Below are 20,831 nucleotides of genomic sequence, written 5' to 3'. Positions count from 1 at the left end.
GTTTTTTGTCATGGGTGGCCATGGAACCATTATAAATGCTAACGTTCTCTTTTACATAGTAAGAGAGTGGTATACACTGTCTGGAGGTGCTTGACAGATTTATTCAATAAGTAAATAGAATAGTTCCTTCCTGTTAACAAATGAATATTTATCACTGCCAATGAGATAAAGTTGACTTTCTTCCCTACGTATCAAGTGTCACTGTTGCTTCCCCACCTCTCAGTAATGAAATAGTTGTAAAGTAGAGCTTGTTAGCATAACTCTTTTTCATATTAGGTACAATTTGTTATCCATATGGATATCCAACATGAGGGACATCTATGCAGACAAATATCCACCTCCCTTAGTCTGTTTCTAATCAACACACAAACATACTCAAACATGAACATGATACATGGACAAACATGAAAATAAAAGATGCAAAACATGAAAATATTTACAAAATATGCAACCAACCAAGGATTAGTCTCCAAAATTTAATAACTGTTCATGTGGCTCAATATTATAAAAAAAAACTATCTAATAAAAAAATGAGTCTTTCTAGTAAACACATGCTCAAACTGCACCCCATCTTAAGCATTAAAAAAATACCTTTAGTTCACTGCACACGACTCTGAACCTAATTTTCAGCTCCCCTTAACTGTAAATATCCTCAGCTATGTTCTAATATTTCTGGAACTACACTATGCCTCAAATTCCTTCTTCACTGTCATTAAGCTGAACTTTCTATTCCATGAGTTAGCTGTAACAAGCTCCTTGTATTTCTAAGTTCAAAAGACACTTCTCTTTTTACCACATTAAGTGAATTAATTATGGATTAATTAGTCTATCTAGCAGAGACACATGGCAATCTCCTGTCTCAGGGCTAGAGTAGTCTGGCTCTTAGGTGAGCTTAGGTAAAAGTTTTCAGGTTTGTTTCTCTCTGAACCTTTTTTCCTCATGTACCTATTAAGTTCTCAGATGTACCTGGATAGTCTCTAAGAGAAAAATCTCTGTAGGGATGTTTGAATTCCTGTCTGGATGATCGGCAATGGAGATGGAAGCTCTGTTTCCAGACAAGCCAACAGGAAGTAGCAAAGCATTGGTTCCTGAGCTGTGATTAGATTCAAAAAGCAACAACCAAGTCCTCTCCAGCACCAGGAATGCACACACTAAGGAATTACAGCAGAGGAGATAGTTATAGCTCCCTAGGCTGCTCCTTAGGCACCGTTTCTGTTGTTGCCCCAACTTCTGAGCTCATAATTTCCCTGTGGGACGCTGATCTGAACACAAAGAAAATGATTCCTATTGAGTCTCTGTTCCCAAGAGACCAGATTAGTAGAAATCAGGTGAATGCAGTCTATTCTTAGTTCTCCACGAACTCTTCTGCCTTCCAGAAGTCTCACCTCATTACACCTAATCTTAACCTTGATCTAACGTTTTCTCCAAATCTGAGAATGATAACCTGTGTTTACTAGGTCCCATGGAGTTTCAAAGCATTGACTTGTGAGATGTTTCCCAATAACTCTAGAAAATTAGTATTCCCCTTTTCAACAACAACAAAAAAATAAATAAATGAGCCAAATGTAAAACAGCTAGTTGGTTAAAATCAAAACAAAACAAAAAGCCCCTTTTGCTTTTTTTAATGAATGTGAAGAAAAATGGCAGTAGAAATACTATGACATCACTATACAAAAGGAAAGGACTCCCATAGACAATTTACAGTGGAGAAAGTACATGTCTAACAAACTCACAAATATATTCACCTTCACATATAATGAAATAATTTGAAAGTAAAGGACATTGCCATGGCTACTTTGATATATTATATAATTTTCTTTCATGTGAATACCCACACTGAGAGGACACCGTGAGAAATCTAATGAAATGTTATTGCAAGAGACTACTTTCAAGAATTCTTTGGTCTGTGTTTCTCATTAATATACAGTCAAGTATGCACCATCTTTTAAAATAAAAAGAATGCCATCACTTCACTGTGTATTCCCTCCTCTGCTAATAAGGATATTTCTCTACTCCAGTTAATTATGGAGATCCTTGGACTTATTTTCCACTTTTACCAGAAGCACTTTACATCTCCCGTTCTATCTTCTAATTGGGCTTACAAGATGGTGCTAGTGCTAAAAAAAAAAACAAAAAAACAAAAAAACAAAAAAACAAAAAACCAAAAACAAACAAAAAAAACCACCTCCTGCCAATGCAGGAGTTGTAAGAGATGCAGGTTTGATCCTTGGGTTGGGAAGATCCCCTGGGAAGGGCATGGCAGCCCACTCCAGCATTCTTGCCTGGAAAATCTCTTGGACAGAGGAGTCTGGTGGGCTACCTTCTGCAGGGTCAAAAGAGTCAGACACAACTGAAGCAACTTAACACACACTTCAATTTAATTTTCAACATTGACCTTGCTTTGCTGAGTACAATATTCACTTCTTTCTTAGGCATCATAAATAAATTAATGAATGAATGAGGCAAGCAAACAACCAGTCACAGTGAATTGGGGGCCACAGTTTAGGGAGGGTTGGCTCAGGTAAACATTCTTGGTTTTCCTTCTCTCTGATTCACTCCCACAATGCCTACAGGGCTTTCAGGCTCAAGGATTGTGATCTCTGAGAGGACAGTCTCCAGGAGGAATCACAAATTCCCCCTGGATGGTTGATGGTAGAGATTGAAATCTTCCCCCCGGCAAGAAGGCAGGAAGGAGTGAAATACTGGTCACTGAGTCAGGCTTTGAACACCGAAAAGAAACAATGGTGTCCCATTAAGCCCTGAATTTGCAACTATGAAGAATTTTGCTCCCTATATGTGTTCGTTGGGCACATATTCCTCTTGTTACTCCAAATTATAAGTATAGATGTTCACTTCACTCTTCTTTCTCTACTTTGAGGTGTCTCTTCTCACTGGGATGTCCAGACTTGCGGTAGAGGAGATGGGAGTCATGTGAAATTTTCTTTTCTTACCCTGTTCAATGGGATTCCCAGATGGCAATGATTTCCTTGGTGGTTAAAAAGGTAAAGAATCTGCCTTCAATGCAGGAGACCTGGATTCATTTCTTGGGTTGGGAAGATCCCTTGGAGAGGAGAATGGCTACACAGCCCAGTATTCTGACCTGCAGAATTCCCATGGACAGGGGAGCCTGGCTGGCTACAGTCCAAGGGGTCTCAAAGAGTTGGACATGCTGAGTAACTTTCACATTTATTCCCATGTGTCTCTAGTGGTAAAGAACCCACTGTCAATGCAGGAGACATAAGAGACACTGGGTTTGATCCCTGGGTTGGGACGATCCCCTGGAGGAGGGCATGGCAAAACACTCCAGTATTCTTGCCTGTAGAATTCCATGGACAGAGGAGCCTAGCAGGCTGCAGTCTGTGGTATCACAAATAGAAGGACTCCCATCGCTGAGTCAGTGATCCCATCCAGCCACTTCATCCTCTATTACCCTCTTCTCCTCCTTCCCTCAATCTTTCCCAGCATTAGGGGCTTTTTCAGTGAGTCAGCTCTTCACATAAGGTGACCAAATTATTGGACCTCCAGCATCAGTCCTCCCATGAATATTCAGGGTAGATTTTCTTTAGGATTGACTGGTTTGATCTCCTTGGAGTCCAAGGGACTCTCAAGAGTCTTCTCCAGCACCACAGTTCAAAAGCATCAATTCTTTAGTCCTCAATCTTCTTTAAGACAATGTACTTATGACAAACTCATTTTTTTCTTCTGTAAACTATGTTAACCTAGATATAGAAATGGATGAACTGTCCACAGTTTGGTTTTAGAGAGAAGAGCACTACAACCAGGCACAAGATCATGGATGAGGCTTAGAAGTGCTGTATAGAGCTGTTGCTGCTGCTGCTGCTACTAAGTTCCTTCAGTCTGTGTGACCCCATAGACGGCAGCCCACCAGGCTCCTCTGCCTCTGGGATTCTCCAGGCAAGAATACTGGAGTGGCTTGATATTTCCTTCTCCAACTGCATAGAGACTGAAAGCTAATTACAGAGACTGGCAGCTAATTACAAACTCACAAGAAATATAGTATAACTTGGAACAACCCCAAACTGTACCATCTCATTTGATAATAAATACATTATGTTTTACTATTTTATTTTACGATGGATGGTTACTCAGCCTGCTAACAAATATAATCATCAGTGGAATGATATTAACAGCAAGGATAATATTCTATTGCTTGTTGTGTTTCACTGTGTTCTAACATTTGCAAACTACATTTCTGATTACTCTCATTTGTCAGGGAATGTTTAACAGGAGGATTCCTATGTGCTGTTTCTCATAAATCTTCTGTTCCTTATCAGTTTCTGGCAACAGAAATGAGTGGAATGGCACACCGCTCCTAGGACTGAGGTCATAGGATGAGACATGCATGAATCTCCTTCAGTAAGCATTCACCTTATGACAAAACTGCATAGTCTCGATCCCCTTTCTTGAGATATGGATTGTCCCCTGACATTATGAGCATTGTTAATCCCTGTTCCCTTGGTAACGATTGCTGTACATTTGGTTTTCTGATCTTTATCACTGTCAAAAGAAATTCCTTGTACAACAGCCTATACATACTCACAGAAAGATCGTTAAAGCACCTTTACTCCGTCAGAGTTTGGGTCCCCCCCCCTCCCAATTCTCTGGAGCGTGGAAACCCGCCAAACTCATTCTCCTGCCCGGGCTTTAAAGACCCCCTCGAGAGGGCGCCCTGTGCCTTTGTGAGCAGTGCAAGCCCTGTTCTAGGGTTTCATTGGTTCTCTGCATAAACCAGGGAATATTAGCTTCTTTCTCTCTTTCACTTTCTTATCGTTGACTCTGGACCGCCAGGTTCTGGTCCATTAAAGAACCGCAACAAGTGGCACCCAGAACAGGGACCTGGTATACAGGGCATTTTGGATGGAGTGACTCAGGACCCATTGAAGTTGGTAAGTACTAAGACACAGGTGAAATGGCTGGAAAGCCCCATCATTTCTCTACTTTACTTCACCATTTGTTTAAAGCTCAGGGACTTTTGGTTTTGCTCCAATGAATAGAGGCTTGCCTTCAAACAGTGGTTGAATGTAATCCTTGTTTCCCTGATAAAGGTAGTTTTGATTTAGAAATTTGGCAACGGGTGAAAGAAAATGTTGAAAGAGCCACCAGACAGAGAAAAAATAAATTCCAATTGATTTTTGGCCCCTATGGGCTCTCATTAAAGCTGTAATTCTGCTATTTCAAGGTAATTCTAGCCCTCCTGATATTTGACAACAGACAAAGCATGAATATAAATTAGATGATGAAGCTTTACAAAAGGCCCAATTAAAACAACATAAAATATTTCAAAATTTTCCTACTAATCCTACCCTGGCTGGTCCAAATGCTCCTCCTCTGCCAACAGGTGCAACTCCAAAAGTCTCTCCTTTGTTAGAACCTAATAATTCTGACAATGACTCTCCTGAAACACCTTTTGACATCAAAACTGGCAATACTTTTTAAAATATAATAATGATAAGTCCTTAACACAGACTCATATTTGCAAAAAATTGACATTTATTCCCTCTCCATCATGACAGAGGCTCTCTTTACTGCTGGCTTTGCAATCTCAATCTCTGAGGCTGATGATCTTTTTGCCTTTCCTATGTTAAAAAATGTTAATGCTCAAAGACAACTAATACCTCAATATGGAGACATTGATTTTTCTCACATACAATAAATGAAAAAGGCTATAACTATGTACAGCCCTCATTCACCTTTCACTAAAGAACTTCTAAATGCTATGACATCTTCTATTAAAATTTTTATTCCTTATGATTGGCAACTTTTAGTAAAAGCTCTCCTTAAATCAGGAGAATATCTTCAATGGACAACGTGGTTTCATGATATAGCCAGAGATCATGCTAACAAGAATGTTTGAGCTGGCACTCCCCAAAACCAAATTACTTTTGAAATGTTAACTGGTACTAGACAATTTGATGCCATAGAAGCTCAAATACAATGCCCTCCCTTGTTGCATGAACAATTAAAAACAGTGGCCCTTGAAGCTTGGGATCAAATTACTCCTCAAGGAGAGCCTACAGGTAGCTACACCAAAATATTACAAGGACCTAATGAAAATTATGCTATTTTTTTTAGCTAGACTAGAAACTGCTATTTCCCATACTGTAATTGGAGAAGAAACTTAAAAACAGCTAGAGAAATTACTTAATTATGAGAATGCATATCAGGAATGCCAAAAAGCTATTGCTCTTATTCGTGAGACTGGGACTATTATTGATTATTTGAAGGCTTGCCGCAATCTAGGATCAGACTCAAAAGACACAAATGCTAGCTGAAACAATGGCTGCTGCCTTTAGAAAGCAAAATGAAGGATGTTTTACATGTAGATATAAGAACCATTTAAAAAGGATTGCCCTAAGAAAGCTAATAAAAGGCCTCCAAAAATCTGCCCCCGCTGCCATAAAGGAATGCATTTACAAAGATTGTTAATCTAAATTTGATATTGAAGGAAAACCTATTCCAGGAAACTCCAAGCAGGGGGTCCCCCAGGTCCCCTTAAACAAAAAGCAGGGGCAAATTACATCTTTTCCCTCAAACCCTCAACATCCGGCAGTGCTGCCATCGATATACCAGCCCTAAATGATTTTCTCCTTTACCCTCAAGCAGTCCCTTCTAGAATACCTACCAGACTTTTTGGGCCCCTGACCCCACAAACCTTCAGTCTTTCACTCGGCCGATATAGTTTGACTTCTAAAGGAATTACTGTTCAGTCTGGAGCAATTAATTCAGACTATAAAGGAGAAATTCAAATCATGATGTCATCTCAGACTCTATGGCAATTCAAAAAGGAGGACAAGTGCTCACTTCGACAGCACATATACTAAAATTGGAACGATACAGAGAAGATTAGCATGGCCCCTGCACAAGGATGGCATGCAAATTCGTGAAGCATTCCATAATTTCAGACCAATACAGTATACCAACGCATATATATGGAATTTAAAAAGATGGTAATGATAACCCTATATGCAAAACAGAAAAAGAGACACAGATATACAGAACAGACTTTTAGACTCTGTGGCAGAAGGCGAGGGTGGGATGTTCAGAGAGAACAGCATTGAAACAAAGTATACTATCAAGGATGAACAGATCACCAGCTCAGGTTGGATGCATGAGACAAGTGCTCAGGGCTGGTGCACTGGGAAGACCCAGAGGGATGGGATGGAGAGAGTGGCAGGAGGCGGGATCAGGATGGGGAACACATGTAAACCCATGGCTGATTCATGTCAGTGTATGGCAAAAACCACTACAATATTGTAAAGTAATTAGCCTCCAACTAATAAAAATAATTTGGAAAAAAAAGGAAATAAGAGGCTTTCTATGTGACTCAGATACAAATTAGGGGGCAAGAGTGAAAGGAGGAGCCAAAAGACCTCCAGAGAATAATAGTCATGAAGACAAAAGTACTGAGTTCTGCCTAATGAGAAACAATAAAGATCACTTTGTGAACTACTGATGAAGAAGGACTGTTAAAACAATAAGCTACTCCAAGACAGTCTTGCAAGACTGATCTTCATAAAGTGCTATTCTAATCCTGTTATTCTGCCCACAAAATTGCCAATTGCTCCTTACTGCCCATAAATAAACCAAAACCTCAAAAAAAAAAAAAAAAAAAACCCAAACCAAAAAAAAAAAAAAAAAAAGGAGAACAAAAGTGCTCAACTACTTCTTTTGCCTTGCATTTCTATTAACTCCTCTAATGATGTATGGACAGGTAGATTCAGCAGTATAGATCAAAAACAATCCTTATGGACATCATTGATATCTGAATATGCCTGACCAAATATAAATATCAAAATTAATGGTAAAAGATTTTCTGGTCTCCTCAACACTGGATCTAATATTACTATTATGTCCAAACACTTATAGCCCAAATCCTGGCCTATACAAAAATCTCTTGCCAAATTGCAGGAATTTCTCAAACCAAAATGCAAGAAGTTTATCAAAGTGTTCAAATCTCCCTATGTGAGGGACCAAAAGGCCAGCTTGCAACATTAAGACCTTATGTGATAGATGCACCCCTTAATCTGATAGGAAGGGACTTACTTATGCAATGGCAAACTCAGATATACATTCCACATTTGTCCTAGGGGCCACTACTCATTTAACAAACAAAGCAATTATTAAAATAACTTGGAAGAATAACCAACCTATTTGGACAGAGCAATGGCCCCTTACGAAAGAAAAGTTACAGGCTTCTAAAGAACTTATAGACACACAGTTATAATTGAAATATATTGAGGAATCTTGCTCTCCTTGGAACTCTCCTATTTTTGTTATAAAAAAGAAATCTAACAAATAGTGCCTCTTAACAGATGTTAGAAAAGTTAATGCATCTATGAAACCTATGGATAGGTGCACTGCAACCAGAAATCCCATCACCTACAACTATTCCTCAAAACTGGCACATTATTATTATTGATTTACAAGCTTGCTTTTTTTTTTTTTTGAAGATCTTTTTTTTTAAAATTTTTTATTTTTTTTCCCATTTATTTTTATTAGTTGGAGGCTAATTACTTTACAGCATTGCAGTGGTTTTTGTCATACATTGAATTAGCCATGGATTTACATGTATTCCCCATCCCGGTCCCCCCTCCCACCTCCCTCTCCATGTTTCGATGCTGTTCTCTTGAAACATCCCACCCCCGGGTTCTCCCATAGAGTCCACAAGTCTGTTCTATACATCTGAGTCTCTTTTTCTTTTTTTGCATATAGGGTTATCGTTACCATCTTTCTAAATTCCATATATATGTGTTAGTATACTGTAATGGTCTTTATCTTTCTGGCTTAATTCGCTCTGTATAATGGGCTCCAGTTTCACCCATCTCATTAAAACTGATTCAAATGAATTCTTTTTAATGGCTGAGTAATATTCCATGGTGTATATGTACCACAGCTTCCTCATCCATTCATCTGCTGATGGGCATCTAGGTTGCTTCCATGTCCTGGCAATTATAAACAGTGCTGCGATGAACATTGGGGTGCACGTGTCTCTTTCAGATCTGGTTTCCTTGGTGTATATGCCTAGAAGTGGTATTGCTGGGTCATATGGCAGTTCTATTTCCAGTTTTTTAAGAAATCTCCACACTGTTTTCCATAGCGGCTGTACTAGTTTGCATTCCCACCAACAGTGTAAGAGGGTTCCCTTTTCTCCACACCCTCTCCAGCATTTATTGCTTGTAGACTTTTGGATAGCAGCCATCCTGACTGGCGTGTTGGAAGTGTTGGCCACAGCAATCAGGGCAGAAAAAGAAGTAAAAGGAATCCAGATAGGAAAAGAAGAAGTGAAACTCTCTCTGTTTGCAGATGACATGATCCTCTACATAGAAAACCCTAAAGACTCTACCAGAAAATTACTAGAGCTAATCAATGAATACAGTAAAGTTGCAGGATATAAAATTAACACACAGAAATCTCTTGCATTCCTATACACTAACAATGAGAAAACAGAAAGAGAAATTAAGGAAACGATACCATTCACCATTGCAACAAAAAGAATAAAATACTTAGGAGTATATCTACCTAAAGAAACAAAAGACCTATACATAGAAAACTATAAAACACTGATGAAAGAAATCAAAGAGGACACAAACAGATGGAGAAATATACCGTGTTCATGGATTGGAAGAATCAATATTGTCAAAATGGCTATACTACCCAAAGCAATCTATAGATTCAATGCAATCCCTATCAAGCTACCAACGGTATTTTTCACAGAACTAGAACAAATAATCTCACAATTTGTATGGAAATACAAAAAACCTCGAATAGCCAAAGTAACCTTGAGAAAGAAGAATGGAACTGGAGGAATCAATCTGCCTGACTTCAGACTCTACTACAAAGCCACAGTCATCAAGACAGTATGGTACTGGCACAAAGACAGAAGTATAGATCAACGGAACAGAATAGAAAGCCCAGAGATAAATCCACGAACCTATGGTCACCTTATCTTCGACAAAGGAGGCAAGGATATACAATGGAAAAAAGACAACCTCTTTAACAAGTGGTGCTGGGAAAACTGGTCAACCACCTGTAAAAGAATGAAACTAGAACACTTTCTAACACCATACACAAAAATAAACTCAAAATGGATTAAAGATCTAAATGTAAGACAAGAAACTATAAAACTCCTAGAGGAGAACATAGGCAAAACACTCTCCGACATAAATCACAGCAGGATCCTCTATGACCCACATCCCAGAATTTTAGAAACAAAAGCAAAAATAAACAAATGGGACCTAATGAAACTTAAAAGCTTTTGTACAACAAAGGAAACTATAAGAAAGGTGAAAAGACAGCCCTCAGATTGGGAGAAAATAATAGCAAATGAAGCAACAGACAAAGGATTAATTTCAAAAATATACAAGCAACTCCTCCAGCTCAACTCCAGAAAAATAAATGACCCAATCAAAAAATGGGCCAAATAACTAAACAGACATTTCTCCAAGGAAGACATACGGATGGCTAAAAAACACATGAAAAGATGCTCAACATCACTCATTATCAGAGAAATGCAAATCAAAACCACAAGCTTGCTTTTTAAATATACCTTTATATCCTTTAGACTGAGAGAGATTCTCTTTCTCTCTCCCTTTTCCTAATCACATCGGGCCTCATAAAAGATTTCAATAGACTATGTTACCTCAAGTTATACTTAACAGTCCTACTATTTGTCAAAATTTTGTAGCCAAGGCTTTACACCCAATGTGACAGCAATTCCCTCATGCATATATCATTAATGATATACTGTGACTATAAAAAAGAAAAATGACATTTTTGACACTGAATGGCCATGATATTCTTTAGACTGAAAAAACTGATTAAAATAAAATCTTTTTTGAAATTGCAAAACTGGTCCTTCTTACACATGCAGTTAGGAAATGTTGACTTGTTAAAATACTTTTTTTGAGCTCCAATTCTTCCTGGGAAACAAAAAAGGGCTAGGAAAAAACCTAAAGTTAACTCTTATCATGTCCTTGGGATACACAGCCCACTCTGTCTGGGACTCCAGCCATAAACAAATTTGTAGCACTCAAAAAAAAAAAAGAAAAGAAAAGAAAAGAAAAGAAAACAACAACAACAAAAAACCCAAGATGCAGTGAAAAGATATTTTAAATTTCAAACGGAAAACTATGTCTGTCTGACTATCTAAACTTATCTGTGTATCAATGTGTGTCTTTGTTTTTGAATAATATGACATTAATTTATAAATGAGCTCTATTTAAATTCAGGTACATGTGAACTAAAAAATATTCAGTATAAAATATAATGTTTGTTCGCTAATCTAATTAAGACATGTCTTAAATCATCAACATTGCATAATACTTTTATTGTGCCTAGGTTTAAGGTAAACTAAATTTGTCAATAAAAAAGTAACTCTTCATATACCTATAAATATATAAATGAGATGAAAACTTTTAGATAAACTCTATTGAAAGTAATTATATTTAAAAAAATGTCTATCTAAAATAATCTCAGGATTGGGGTAACTTAAATTTCTAGAGTTGTACTAAACTAACTTTGGAAAACTCAGCAGTAGTCACAGAACTGGAAAAGTTCAGTTTTCATTCCAATCCGAAAGAAAGGCAATCCCAAAGAATGCTCAAACTACTGCACAATTGCACTCATCTCACAGGCTAGTAAAGTAATGCTCAAAATTCTCCAAGCCAGGCTTCAGCAATATGTGAACCATGAACTTCCAGATGTTCAAGCTGGTTTTAGAAAAGGCAGAGGAAACAGAGATCAAATTGCCAACATCTGCTGGATCATTGAAAAAACAAGAGTTCCAGAGAAAATCTATTTATGCTGCTTTATTGACTATGCCAAAGTCTTTGACTGTGTGGATCACAATAAAGTGTGGAAAATTCTAAAGAGATGGGCATACCAGACCACGTGACCTGCCTCTTGAGAAACCTGTATGCAGGTCAGGAAGCAACAGTTAGAACTGGACTTGGAACAACAGACTGGTTCCAAATAGGAAAAAGAGTATGTCAAGGCTATATATCATCACCCTGCTTATTTAACTTATATGCAGAGTACATCATAAGAAACTTTGGGCTGGAAGAAGCACAAGCTGGAATCAAGATTGCTGGGGGAAATATCAATAATCTCAGATATGCAGATGACACCACCCTTATGGCAGAAAGTGAAGATGAACTAAAGAGCCTCTTGATGAAAGCGAAAGAAGGGAGTGAAAAAGTTGACTTAAGACCCAACATTCAGAAAACTAAGATCATGGCATCTGGTCCCATCACTTCATGGGAAATAGATGGGGAGACAGTGCAAACAGTGTCAGACTATTTTTTTTCGACTCCATAATCACTGTGAATGGTGTCTGCAGCCACGAAATTAAAAGATGCTTACTCCTTGGAAGGAAAGTTATGACCAACCTAGACACCATATTAAAAAGCAAAGACATTACTTTGCCAATGAAGGCCCTTCTAGTCAAGGCTATGGTTTTTCCAGTGGTCATGTATGGATGTGAGAGTTGGACTGTGAAGGAAGCTGAGCGCTGAAAAATTGATGCTTTTGAACTGTGGTGTTGGAGAAGATTCTTGAGATTCCCTTGGAATGCAAGGAGATACAACCAGTCCATCCTAAAGCAGATCAGTCCTGGGTGTTCATTGGAAGGACTGATGCTGAAGCTGAAACTCCAATACTTTGGCCACCCCATGCGAAGAGTTGACTCATTGGAAAAGACCCTGATGCTGGGAGGGGTTGGGGGGCAGGAGGGGAAGGGGATGATAGAGGATGAGATGGCTGAATGGCATCACCGACTTGATGGGCATGAGTTTGAATAAACTCCAGGGGTTGGTGATGGACAGGGAGGCCTGGCCTGTTGCGGTTAATAGGGTCACAAATAGTTGGACACGACTGAGCAATTGAACTGAACTGAAATGATAAAAGTTTATTAAATAGCTAGGTAATTTCCAAATAAAATAAGATTTTACAACATTAACTACTTAACACTAACTTCCCCTTACAAAAAGTTTTTCTTATAGAAAAGCTAAAGGAATTTAAAACTATTAATAAATAAATATATATATATATAATATATAATATAATAAATATATTCACCAATCTATAAAATGCTAATATACAAGACATTACATGGTTGCTAAAGAAAAGTAAGATGTATGTTTTTAGTGAAAACGTATAAGTAATGGCAAATAGAATGATGATTAGAAAAGTATACAAAAAGTTTATGACAAATGGAAGAGAGATTTATGGCAAATGGATGTAACTCATTGACCTGAACTTTCTTCCCCTTCCTTCTTACATGTCTCAATTGATACACATTCTTCTTTTATATGGGCTACACCTCTCCGAGGTGAAGCTACACAACATGTTATAACCCACCTGTCGGCTTATTTTGCAATAATGAGAACATCTAATTCTATAAAAACAGACAATGGCCCTGCCTATATTTCTAGGCAATTCAAACAATTTTTACATTCATTCTCTATTAAACAGATTATAGACATTCCTTATAATCCACAAACACAAGACAGTTGAATAAGCACATCACACACTGAAACTACAAATAAAAATTTAAAATAAGGGGGGAATACCCATGAACACTGTTATCTTCCTTATCCAGAACAGACTTCACTAGATTCCAGCACAATATATTCTTTAAGCCTATAACTATTGTTAATATAGCTTTATTTGTTTAAAATTTTTAAAACTTACTGCAAGGAGATATTTTGACAAAAGCAGAAAAACATTTCGAGGCATTGGAGGACACCTCCCTTCCTCTGCCCATTTGGTATCAAGAAGAGTTAACTAATCAGTGGAAATCTAGGAAACTAATCTTACAGGGAAAGGGGTATGCTTGTATTTCTCCAGATGGATCCAACGAACTCACATGGCTTCCTCTTCAGAAGATTCGACCTAAGGGGGCCCCCAACATTCAAAGTAGAGATGAAACAACAAAAACCCCAGGAGGAAGAAATTCCAGTACAAGCCATGGCAGCTTTAAAAATTTCTGAAAAACGCCGCACTCGACACTATCGACCTTATGATCTCCCTACTTGGGGACAAATAAAAAACCCTTACTAATCAAGCTGAAAATTTGATTTCTCAACAGGGAATGCCTCGGAATCCTGAAAATATTTTTTTGTCTTTATGCTTGCTTTGCTTGCTTTTGATTCCCCTGCTCAGGCTGACTTGATTGATCATACTTATTGGGCTTATATACCTAACCGCCCCCCCTTTTATTGTAGGTTGTAGAATGGACAGATATAAGACCAATCGTATCCACTAATGACTCAACACATATGTCCCCTCCTTAGAACTTGGAGGGGCCCTCTCATCCTGAGGAAAAAGGAAGACTAATGAACATTTCTCTAGGCTATGAAGTCCTTCCTTTATGCATGGGCCCAACAAAATTATGTACTAATGTTAGTCGACAAACATGGGCTTTCGTCCTGCCTCCAAAAAGGAAATTCCATACATTGCTTGCACTGTTTACTGCCCTGTCGTTTTCTGAAAACCATGTCAATACTACCAAAACTCTAGGAAAAGGACAAAAGTTAGAATGTAAGGGGTTTACTTATAAAGACATTAAATATACTCCTGTTTATTGAGATAATTGTCAAGCTAAATCAGGGAAAATTAATGTTTGTGGCCAATTACACCACTATTGATTGGGAACCCCATGGTATATGGTTATCTAACTGCTAAGATGATATTAACAGCACTGTGTGTGACTATGCTGACTAGCATAGAAGGTTACTAACACTACAATGGAGCATTACCATGACAAAGGACTTCTTGGGTTGCTTGATGGTGATATGCCCCCCCCCCCATCCCCGAATCATCCTCAATAAACAGATTGGGCCTAAACAATGGGACATCTGGAAACTTGCTGTGAGCTCCGAAGAACTTGGGACTTGGACTGGACATTTCACAGGGACCAATCATAGTCATAGAAACTATTTCTTTTGTTATAATCAATCATATTTCATACAAGCTTGTGTTCCCCCTCCTTTTGTTCTAGCTATAGGGAGTTTACAATTCAATAAGACTTTACGTTCTGTAACTTGTATAAATTGCAAATTATACACTTGTCTTAACTCTTCTGTTTCTTTAAGAGATGAACCCCTTTTGATTCTTCGATCTTGACATAGTCTGTGGTTACCAATAAATCTCCAGCGGCCCTGGGAAGAAGGTCCCATGGCTGGACTTGCTTCCCGGTTACTTACTAAACTGCTCTGGCAATCTAAACAATTCATTGGATGGCTGATTCTTGGCATCTTGGGGTTAATAGCTATTTGTACCACTGCTGCTATTTCTGGTGTTGTTATACAAACCTCAGTTCAAACCCATAATTTTATCCAATCTTGGACTAAAGATGCTCGTACTATATGGGCCACTCAGGCTCAGATAGATGAGGATATTCAAGGTGAAATACAAGAACTAAAAACACCCATCAAATGGGTTGGAGATCAATTAATAGATGTATAAAAACAGGTGATACTAAAATGTGATTGGAATTCGACTCAATTTTGTGTTACTCCTATTCAATTCAATCATAGTGCCTACAACTGGGAAGAAACAAAATTTCATTTACAAAACATACATGATAATGCCTCTCTGAATTTACAATTACTAAAAAAATAAAAAAGATCTTTGAAACCTTTTCTAAAAATCTGCCCTCTTCCACTAACTTGAAAACTTTAGCTGAGCAACTGGCTGATCAATTATCTGGGCTAGACCCACGCAGATGGTTTCAGAACATTACTCACAGCATCGGGTCTGGAACTGTAACTTTGGTGATTGTCTTGACAATTATATTTGTTGTTTATCATTGCCCTTATGCAAAAATTGTTAAAACTAAACAAACTCAAATGGTCAGGAACCTTTTTACAAATATAATAAGTAAATAAGGGGGAATTGTCAGGGAATTGTTTAACAGGTGGATTCCTACATGCTGTTTCTCATAAACCCTATGTTCCTTATCAGTTTCTGGCAAAATGAGTGGAATGGCACACCGCTCCCAGGACTGAGGTCATAGGATGAGACATGCCTAAATCTCCTTCAGTAAACATTCTTCTTATGACAAAACTGCTTAATCTCGATCCTCTTTCTTGAGATATGGATTGTCTCCTGACCTTATGAGCATTGTTAATCCCTTGTTCCCTTGGTAATGGTTGCTGTACATTTGGTTTTCTGATCTTTATCATTGTCAAAAGAAATTCCTTGTAAAACATCCTATATATACTCACAGAAATATCATCAAAGCACCTTTGCGCCATCGGAGCTTGGGTCCCCGTCTCTCTCTCTCTCTCCCTCCCACTAATTCTCTGGAGCGTGGAAACCTGTCAAGCTCATTCTTCTGCCCAGGCTTTCAAGACCCCCTCAAGAGGGCGCTCTGTGCCTTTGTGAGCAGTGCAAGCCCTGTTCTAGGGTTTTATTGGTTCTCTGCATAAACAAGGGAATATTAGCTTCTTTCTCTCACTCACTTTCTTATTGTTGACTCCGGACCACCAGGTTCCGGTCCATTAAAGGACCACAACACTTATCCAACATTTTCCCCCCACACAACTCTATTAAAAAGTGATTTCTTTTATGTTCCTTTCCTGATAGCCAGGAGAGATTGCAAGAACATTCATGTTTGTGTACAGAACAGGCTGACCTGGGTCTTATGTCTATACAGGAAAGCACATTCTTATGATTTAGTTTTGATCATGATAGTTGAAGGAATTGCTTTGTGTATGTGAGATAAATAGTGGGTGATACTGCCCATTCACTGCTCATTCTATTTCTGACAACATTTAGAATGGATGCTAAGTTTTATTTAGAACAATGGAAAAAGTAATAGCTGTAGGCATCACCTGAAATTTTCAAGTAGGATGAGTGAGATAATTCAATAAGTAAAAATAAAAACAGGTTCATTAATCCTTTACCTCAATGAACAAATCACCTTATATACTTACACTGATATTCCATACTTTAATGAGTATACATACAGCTTAAAAAGAAATGGCATGTGTAATAATACAAAATATCATTTAAAATTTAATTATACACAATGTCATCTCTGATTCATATTCAGTAATATGACTCTGACTAAGTCATAACATGGCTGAAGATCATATTAAGTCAATTGATTTATTTCAGTTTCTGTTTCTGTGTAGACTACAGTGGCAGATCTGAATTTGATAATCAACTTTGCTAATGACTATGGTACGGAATGTGTACATAGAGTCAGATAAGATAATAGAATCCTATTTAGAAGAATAAAACCCAATGACCTTTTATAAAACAGACTGTTATGTTGAGGTCTACATTATCAGGAACACCAGTTCAGGCCAGTGATATAAAAAGGAATGATGGACCCAGAAGTGAAAAATTGTAGTCTCGGGTTTTTCCTCTCCCACAATGTCATAAAAATCAACTCAGTAGTTTAGTTTTTTTTCCGATGGAGTGGTAATTCATGACTATTCTTTTGGTAAAAATAAGATGCATCACCTGGGATGGTATTTGTCGTTTGAGAAGAAGTCGTTCTTAATAAATCCAAGCACTTTCATGAGATAAATGAGAAGTTCCAACTTTTTGATATCAAAACTTTGGGATGAAGTAGGAAAAATAGGAAGAAAGAACAAGAAGGAAAGCAAAATGGTTGGACGTCTGACAGAGAAGAGTAATTGAGTAATTAAATTGTGTAGCATAGTTGAAAAAAAGTGAGAATTTCAGGAAATAAATAACAGGGCAGCTTGTACTTCCAAAGTCTGCTTAAAAAAATCACAACTACTGACTCTGAGACTTTGAGATCTGCAATCTTGGGCACTTCTCCAAATCTAGAATAATTGGCCATTTTAGACTCGCCATCACAAAGAATCTTTTCAGAGCCCCCTTTATGTCTTTGTTTCTCAGACTGTAGATAAAGGGGTTCAGCATGGGTGTGACCACAGTGTACATCACCGAGGCTGTTGCACTTGAGTGTGAGCTGTGGGTAGCAGCAGAACTAAGATATACTCCAAGGCTCGTACAGAAGAATAAGGAGACAACTGAGAGGTGAGATGCACAGGTAGAAAATGCTTTATACTTCCCCTGAGTTGATGAGATTCTATATATACAGGAAACTATCTTTGAGTAAGAATAAAGGATACCAGCCAGGGGACCACCACCCAGAAGCACAACTGTAAGATACATTACCATATTATTAAGAAAGGTGTCAGAACAGGCAAGTTGGGTTATCTGACTGAGGTCACAAAAAAAGTTAGGGATTTCCACAACAGTGCAAAAAGAAAGCTGTAACAAAATTAAACTTTGTAACAAGGAATTCAGGGCACTGATGGTCCAGGACACCAGAACCAGCAGAAAGCAGAGCCGAGGGTTCATAATGACCATGTAGTGCAGGGGGTGACAGATGGCCACAAAGCGGTCATAGGCCATCACTGTGAGGAGGAAGATGTCCAATAATGCAGAGAGTAGGAAAAAATAAATTTGTGTGATGCAACCTTCATAGGTGATAACTTGGCTCTGTGTTTGTATGTTCCACAACATCTTTGGGATGGTGGTAGAGGTGAAACAGATGTCTACAAAGGACAGATTGGAGAGGAAGAAGTACATGGGGGTGTGTAGGTGGGCATCTGAGCTGACTGCCAGGATGATGAGCAGGTTTCCAAACACAGTGATCAGGCACATGGAAAGAAAAAGCCCAAATATGAGGGGCTGAAGTTCTGGTTCCTCTGAGAATCCCAGAAGAAGAAATTCTGAAATTTCTGTATTATTCCCCAATTCCATGTAGTAGAGGTGACTACCTGGAAACAAACAAACAAAAAAAATGACATGACTAGTTTTATCTGAAATTGGCATTGTAACAATGTTGAAATTCTACAATTTTGCATTCAAAAATTAAAATCTATAATTTTTGTATGAAGATTTCTCCTTCAAGAGATCCCCTGTGCCATCTCTGAGTACCAACTCCTGGCCCATATCCAGCCTCCTCCCCAAATGGTCATGTATTGGGGAGTTTAGATGAGAAATTCTGCCATGTTTTTGGAGAATATAAATTGAAGACTGACCTACTTCTAGATAAAGAGCATACTGGACTGCGAGATAGTTGCTATGAAGCAAGAGATCTAGTATGAAGAAGAAAGTTAATGGGGGTATTATGCTTTATTTTCTTGGGCTCCAAAATCACTGTGGATGGTGACTGCAGCATGGAATTAAAGGATGCTTGCTCCTTGGAAGAAAAGCTGTGACAAACTTAGATAGCATATTAAAAAGCAGAGACATCACTTTGCTGACAAAGGTCCTTACAAAGGTCCTTATAGTCAAAACTATGGTTTCTCCAGTAGTCATATACAGATGTGAGAGCTGGACCATAAAGAAGGCTGAAGGCCAAAGAATTGATTCTTTTGAACTGTGGTGTTGGAGAAGACTCTTGAGAGTCCCTTGGACCACAAGATCAAAACAGTCAATCCTAAAGGAAGTCAGCCCTGAATATTCATTGGAAGGACTGATGCTGAAGCTGAAGCTCCAATCCTTTGGCTATCTGATGCAAAGAGCTGATTCTGGAAAAAAAACAAAAAACAAAAAAACAAAAAAACACAACCCTGATGCTGGGAAAGATTGAGGGCAGGAGGAGGAGAGGGCCACAGAAGATGAGATGGTTGGATGGCATCACTTGACTCAATGGACATGAGTTTGAGCAAACTTCAGGAAATGGTGACGTACAGGGAAGCCTGGTGTTCTGCAGTCCATGGGGTTGCAGAGAGTTGGACGTGTCTGAGTGAACAACAAAAACAACAGTGTTTTATGGAGTATTCAGGTAGTCTGCCAAATATCTGAACAGAGACCTCATGGAAGTGAGGGCCAGAGATGTGAGGTTATCTGAAGGAAATGTGTGTGGTGGACAGAGATTACCCCAAGGTGAAAGGACCTGAAAAGGTATTTGTTTCAGAAGATCAAGTTTGAAAGGAAGTGTTTGTGTCCATGGGAAAGTTCATGCGGTAGAGTGATGAGAAATAGTATCAGAAAATTTGGAGGTACCAAGAGGCCTCCTTGCAATGACCAGGCTATTCTCAACCTCAAGCACACAATTAGGAAAACAATGCCACAAGCCAAGCTGTCAACATTAGATTATCTTTCCTCCCTAAGTGTGGTAATAGTACCTAAAGTCCAGTACAATTTTTGCAGAGTCAGCTATTTGCACCAGATATCCAAAGGACTGGAGCTTCAGCTTCAAGGGTATCTGGGCTATGGAGAACACTTTGGGAACAGATAACTGCATAGTTCTGTCTCTCTCCTCTTGAGTCCCCCCTTTTCTCCTCCTGCTCACCTCTATCTCCTTCCTCCCTCTCCTATTCTTCATGTAACTCTGTGAACCTCTCTGGTTGTCTCTCATGGTGGAGAATCTTTTCACCATTAACCTAGAAGTTTTATTATCAGTGCTGTATAGTTGGAGAAGCCTTGAGACTATTGGAAGAATAAAACTGAAATCCAGAGGCAGGAGACTTAAGCCCAAAACCTGAGAAAACCAGAAAACTCCTGACTACATGGAACATTAAGGAATAAGAGACCATCCAAAAGCCTCCATACCTACACCAAAACCAACCACCACCCAAGAGCCAATAAGCTCCAAAACAAGACATACCACACAAATTCTTTAGCAATGCAGGAACATAGACCTGAGTGTCAACATACAGGCTGCCCAAAGTCACACCTAACACATAAACCCATCACAAAATTCATTACTGGACACTCCATTGCCCTCCAGAGAGAAGAAATCCAATTCCACACACCAGAACACTGACACAAGCTTCCCTAACCAGGAAACCTTGACAAACCAATCGTCCAAC

The 20,831-nt window shown here is 38.6% G+C and overlaps 1 non-coding gene and 1 pseudogene across 1 annotated transcript; one reads left to right on the top strand and one right to left on the bottom strand.

Annotated features, from left to right (window-relative positions):
* Positions 1–6,814: 6,814 nt before the first annotated feature.
* Positions 6,815–6,921, top strand: LOC139034495 (U6 spliceosomal RNA). The gene has a single exon (XR_011487041.1). It is a non-coding gene; the product is annotated as a U6 spliceosomal RNA (small nuclear RNA).
* A 10,851-nt stretch (positions 6,922–17,772) lies between these two features.
* LOC110131435 (olfactory receptor-like protein OLF4) lies at positions 17,773–18,875 on the bottom strand (annotated as a pseudogene).
* Positions 18,876–20,831: the final 1,956 nt, after the last annotated feature.

Source organism: Odocoileus virginianus, chromosome 3 (genome assembly GCF_023699985.2).
Source record: "Odocoileus virginianus isolate 20LAN1187 ecotype Illinois chromosome 3, Ovbor_1.2, whole genome shotgun sequence".
In the NCBI taxonomy this organism is placed as follows: domain Eukaryota; kingdom Metazoa; phylum Chordata; class Mammalia; order Artiodactyla; family Cervidae; genus Odocoileus; species Odocoileus virginianus.
The sequence above is the reverse complement of the archived record's forward strand: the minus strand, read 5'-3'. Positions and strand labels throughout refer to the sequence as shown.